The sequence below is a fragment of the Castor canadensis genome, chromosome 2, assembly GCF_047511655.1.
Source record: "Castor canadensis chromosome 2, mCasCan1.hap1v2, whole genome shotgun sequence".
Classification (NCBI taxonomy): Eukaryota; Metazoa; Chordata; class Mammalia; order Rodentia; family Castoridae; genus Castor; species Castor canadensis.
The window spans coordinates 172,748,501-172,755,149 of record NC_133387.1 but is presented as its reverse complement, the minus strand read 5'-3'; the positions used below and the strand labels follow the sequence as shown (position 1 = coordinate 172,755,149).

Sequence of the window (6,649 nt, the reverse complement as noted above, 5' to 3'; positions counted from 1 at the left end):
CAAACATCTTTGTCACTCATGTTTAAAATGTGCCATACTAGAAAACAGATTAGCAATTTATTAAATAGTTAAGCACACACCTACCATTCTATTTGCAGGTATTGGCTCAAAAGAAATGCCAGTATATGTCCACATAAAGATGTGACATGAGAAGAGTTTACAAGATGGCAACAAGAAGGAGGAAGCAGATAGTGTGAGATCTGTAAAGCAAAAATCTTGCTGAGATGCTGGAGACACACCTGGCAGGAAACACCACCAAGACAAAGCAAAACTGTGACACCACTGGACCCCCAGCACACATAGCTTCTCCATGCCATGTTATACAGAGAAACAAGGAGGGTTCCTGAGCTGCCAGACACCAGATCCTAACCTGCATGGGAGACACAGACCAACAGGTGAGCAAATAAGTGGCACATGGTATTCTCACAGCCACCACTGGGATAAACCAGTGTAGCCCCCTGGACAGTCTGACCACCGCCCAGAAAAAAAAAAAGAATAAAAACAAGGAACTGAAAAGGACACATAGAAAAAAGGGTGGGGCACCTTGAGCTCTCCAGAGAAAGAGGGAGAGGCAAGCTACCTCACAAACTCTGAACAAACAAAGCCTGCTGGAGAAGGTGGATTTGGCAGCTCCCCCCAGAGAACTTCAAACGAACAAAGGTTGCAACAGTGGCTGAAGTTCAGGATGCTCCACCAGAGAATAAGGGAAGGGCAGTTCCCTGTGTGAACTTTGAAAGTGAAGCCTGCAACTGTAGCTGGCTTGTAGGACTCTCCACTGTAGAAGAGGGGAGGGGCAGGCACCTAGGAGAACTTTAAATAAACAAAGCCTCCCAGAGTAGGTGGGTGTGACAGCTCACCTGGCGAACTTCAATAAATAAAACTTGCAGCAGCAGCCGGCTGCCAGTAGGGGGCAGGTGAGCCACAACCTGAAACAGAGCAGATAGTGGTCCACAAAACTGTCTCCTGACCCAACCACCTGGTGAGACAACCACAGTGCTACTGACTAAATACCAGCACCAGGACTGGATGCTGAAGGAGCAACACCATAACTACAAAGACTGCAATGTCATGGTTTCTGGACCTGAAATTTTAATTCTTAATTCTTTTATAGTTTTATATCTCTTTTCTATTTTTTAAAAAAATTTTTTTTCTTATGATTATTATTTTTTCCTTTGATTAGACAATGACAAAGCTACTACTCAAACACCAACACCAGGACTGGATACTGAAGGAGTAACACCAGAATTATTAAAAATGAAACTTTATTGCATCTGAACCTGGGATTTTTTTTCTTTTTTCTTTTTCTCTCTTCTTTTTTTCTTTTTTCTCTGTCTCTCTAATGCCTGTTTAGTTCACTGTTGATTAGTACACTATCTCTCCCTGTTAATTTTTTTTTGTACTCTATTTCTTTTTTCTTTTCTTTCTTTGATTTCTTTTTCCTCTTACCCTTCCATTCAAGATATCATTATTTTTACTATTACAAGCTAGATAATACTAAATTACACACAGTACAGGGACAGTAACAACACCAAGTGGAATGATGGGAAGACAGAAAAAGGATGGAAACCATTTCCCCCCAATAAGAAATTAGTACAGGAACCAGAGGAAAATGAAGAAAATGGATACCCAGATTCAGACTCCAACAAAACAAAGAGAAATTACACCAAAGAACCCAATGAAGCACACAAGAACACCTGAAAGAAGAAGTCCTGGAAGTAATCAATGAAAATTTCATAAGATGATACTGGATATGGTCAACCAAAATGTACAGGAGACACTCAAGAAATTCGAAGACAACAAAAATAAAGAATATGAAAAAACACAAGAACAAATAAAAGAAACTATAGAACCCCTGTATAAACACCAAAGTGAAACAAAGAACACCATAAATTGAGAGATAAAGGAACTCAGGATGAAAATTGACAATATTAATGAGGAAGTGAATCATGATATGGAAAACCTCAGAAATACAGACTCTAACAGACTAGAATAAGCAGAAGACAGAATCTCAGAACTCAAAGATGAAATAGTAATTAAAGGAAAAACTGAAGAACTACTAGTAAGACAACTCAAGACCTGTGAAAGGAATATGCAAGAATTCACCAACTCCATCCAAAAGATCAAACCTGAGAATCAGAAGAAGGAGAATATATGCAAGCAAAAGGAATTCATAATATAATGAATAAATGATAACAGAAAATGTCCCAAATCTAGAGAAAACTATGCCCATTCAGGTACAGGAAGCCTCCAGCACAACAAATAGACTTGACGAAAATAGAACATATCATCATTAAAACAACAAGCACAGAGTATAGAGAATAGAGAAAGAATATTTAAAGCTGCAAGAGAGAAAAAACAAACAACACACAAAGGTAAATCTATCAAGATCACAACAGATTTCTCAATGGAAACCTTAAAAGCAAGAAGAGTATGGGGTATAGTCTTCTGAGAACTGAATGAAAATAACTTCAACCCTAGGATACTCTACCAGCAAAACTATCATTCAAAATAGATGGAGCAATAAAAGTCTTCCATTATAAGCAGAAACTAAAACAATATATGACCACCAAGCCACCACTACAAAATATTCTTCAATGAATTTCTGCACAAAGAAAGTGAAAGCAAACAAAACCATGAAAGGACAGGCAGAACCAAACCACAGGAGAAGAAAAAGAAAGAAAATAGAGAGTAACATTGATTCAGCTGCAAAAAAACCCTTAACTAAGACAACTAAATGACAGGAATCACAACATACCTATCAATACTAACACTGAATGTTAACGGACTAAACTCCCCCATCAAAAGACAGCATTTGACAAACTGGATTAAAATGGAAGATCCAACAATTTGTTGCTTAAAGGAGACTCATCTCATCAACAGAAACAAGCATAGGCTTAGGGTGAAAGGCTGGAAGATGACTTACCAAGCCAATCATCACTGAAAAGAGGCAGGAGTAACAATACTTATCTCAGATAAAGTAGACTTCAAAGCTACATTAATCAAACAAGATAAAGGAGGACATTCCATATTAATAGAAGGGGAAATACACCAAAAGGAAATAACAATTACAACCTATATGCACCCAATGTCAACATACCCATTTCATCAAACATACACTGCAGGACCTAAAAACATATATAAACTCCAACACAGTGGTAGTGGGAGACTTTAATACCTCCCCTAACACCAAAAGATAGGTCATCCAAACAAAAAATCAATAAAAGAATCCTAGATCTAAATCATACCATAGATCAAATGGACCTAGCCAATGTCTACAGAATATTTCATCCAACTTCTACACAATGCACATTCTTCTCAGCAGCCCATGGAACCTTCTCCAAAAATGATCAAATCTCAGGGCACAAAGCAAGCCTCAGCCAATATAAGAAAATAAAAATAATACCATGCATCCTATCTGACCACAATGCATTAAAACTAGAACTCAACAACAAAAATAATAGCAAAAAACATGCAAACAGTTGGAAACTGAACAACACATTGCTCAATAATCAATAGGTTATTGATGAAATAAAAGAGGAAATTAAAATATTCCTGGAAGTTAATGAAAATGAAAACACAACATACCAGAAACTATGGGACACAGCAAAGGCAGTCCTAAGAGGAAAGTTTACAGCCATAAGTGCATATATTAAAAGGACAGAAAGATCTCAAATCAATGACCTAATGATACATCTCAAACTCCTAAAAAAACAAGAAGTCTCAAAACAAACAGGAGAAAAATAATAAAAATAACAGTTGAAATCAGTGACATAGAAACAAAAAAACCATACAAAGAATGAATGAAACAAAAAGTTGGTTCTTTGACAAAATAAACAAGATCAACAGATGCCTGGCAAACCTGACTAAAATGAAGAGAGAAAACACAAATCAGTAAAGTCAGAAATGCAAAAGGGGAGATAACAACAAACACCATGGAAATCCAGGAAATCATCAGCGACTACTTTGAGAACCTATATTCAAATAAATTTGAAAATCTTCTAGAAATTGACAGATTTCTAGATACTTATGATCATCTAAACTGAACCACGAGGACATTATCACCTGAATAAATCTATAACACAAAATGAAAATTTATACATTAGGTCTGGGGATGTAGCATAGTACGTTTACCTAGCATGCAATAGGTCCTGGGTAGATACCAGAACTACACGTAGAATATCAAAGAAAATGAACAAAAAAATCATTGAAACTATTAATTTCTCACATCTATAAATCTCCAAAATCAAGAGTTATCTCCCCACCAAGACTTTCGTCAGTGCTTGCTTTACATTCTTGTTCCTCAGATTGTATATTAATGGGTTCAGCATGGGCATCACTGTGGTATAGAAAACAGAGGACACTTTCTCCTGGTACAGGGAGTTACTGGAAGGACGTGATGGACCCAAAGAATAGCCCCACAGCTGTGCAATGAGAATTTCAGGTTCCGAAAGCTTTGGGCCGGCCCTCTGAGGACAGAATGTGAAGGATGCTGCAGAAGATGAAGGCATAGGAAACAGCCACAGCTACAGTGAGCTCCTAGGTGTTGAGTCCTCCAATGACAAAAAGTAGAAGCACACTGAGGTGTGTGCTGGAGCAGGAGAGACTGAGGAGGGGAAGAACATCACAGGAACAATGATTGTTGATGTGGGATTTGCAGAAGTCAGTTTCATCATGGAACTTGTATGGGCCACAGCAGACGGAATACCCAGGATGAAGAAGACCACCACTGGTAGTAGGCAGAGCCAGAGGACATGATCACATTACAAAGCAGTGGGATACAGATGGCAGCACAGCGATCATAGGCCATGGCAGTCAGGAGGTAACCCTCAGCCACCACAAAGACCACAAAGAAGAAGAGCTGGGCCATGCACTCAGTATAAGGGATCATATTCTTCTTTCCTAGAAAGTTCACCAGCACTTTGGGGATGATGACAGTGGAATAGCAGAAGTCAATGAAGGATGAGCTGCTGAGGAAATAGTACATGGGAGTGTGGAGCAGTGGGCTGATGGTGATGAGGAGGATCATGCACAGGTTCCCCACCACTGTCACCACATAGACTCCTAGAAACAGGAGGAAGAGGGGCAGCCGGAGCTCTAGCTTCTGTGTGATTCCAGCTTCTGATTTCCAGTGGCCATTCTTCCTTGGAAAACCGTGGAAATGTAACATAGATTCACAAGATGAGGACCTTTACTTGTAAATGAAACCAATCCTATAAAGAAAAAAGAAATTCTGAGTCATAGTTTTAATCATCTCTCATCCTTATACTTCTGCCCTCTCTCTCTAAATCACCTTAAACCTCTTACAAGTTGGTACCAAATTTAAGTCACAAATGTGCTCCCTGAATGACTTATAAAACTATATTACAAAGCAATAACAATAAAAACAGCATGGTACTGGCACAAAAACAGACATGAAGACCAGTGGAACAGAATAGAGGATCCAGATATGAAGCCACACAACTATGAGCAACTTATCTTTGACAAAGGAGCTAAAAATATACGATGGAGAAATAGCAGCCTCTTCAACAAAAACTGCTGGGAAAACTGGTTAGCAGTCTGCAAAAAACTGAAACTAGATCCATGTATATCACCCTATACCAAGATTAACTCAAAATGGATCAAGGATCTTAATATCAGACCCCAAACTCTTAAGTTGATACAAGAAAGAGTAGGAAATATTCTGGAGTTAGTAGGTATAGGTAAGAACTTTCTCAATGAAACCCCAGCAGCACAGCAACTAAGAGATAGCATAGATAAATGGGACCTCATAAAACTAAAAAGCTTCTGTTCATCAAAAGAAATGGTCTCTAAACTGAAGAGAACACCCACAGAGTGGGAGAAAATATTTGCCAATTATACATCAGACAAAGGACTGATAACCAGAATATACAGGGAACTTAAAAAACTAAATTCTCCCAAAACTAATGAACCAATAAAGAAATGGGCATGTGAACTAAACAGAACTTTCTCAAAAGAAGAAATTCAAATGGCCAGAAAACACATGAAAAAATGCTCACCCTCTCTAGCAATAAAGGAAATGCAAATTAAAACCACACTAAGATTCCACCTCACCCCTGTTAGAACAGCCATCATCAGCAACACCACCAACAACAGGTGTTGGCGAGGATGCGGGGAAAAAGGAACCCTCTTACACTGTTGGTGGGAATGTAGACTAGTACAACCACTCTGGAAAAAAGTTTGGAGGCTACTTAAAAAGCTGGACATCGATCTACCATTTGATCCAGCAATACCACTCTTGGGGATATACCCAAAAGACTGTTACTCCAGAGGCACCTGCACATCCATGTTTATTGCGGCACTATTCACAATAGCCAAGTTATGGAAACAGCCAAGATGCCCCACCACTGACGAATGGATTAAGAAAATGTGGTATCTATACACAATGGAATTTTATGCAACCATGAAGAAGAACGAAATGTTATCATTCACTGGTAAATGGATGGAATTGGAGAACATCATTCTGAGTGAGGTTAGCCTGGCTCAAAAAACCAAAAATCGTATGTTCTCCCTCATATGTGGACATTAGATCAAGGGCCAAACACAATGGGATTGGACTATGAGCACATGATAAAAGCGAGAGCACACAAGGGAGGGGTGAGGATAGGTAAGACACCTAAAAAACTAGCTA

At 38.8% G+C, this 6,649-nt stretch overlaps 1 pseudogene; it reads right to left on the bottom strand.

Annotated features, from left to right (window-relative positions):
• Positions 1–4,250: 4,250 nt before the first annotated feature.
• Positions 4,251–5,167, bottom strand: LOC109678104 (olfactory receptor 8D1-like; annotated as a pseudogene).
• Between the last annotated feature and the right edge of the window lie 1,482 nt (positions 5,168–6,649).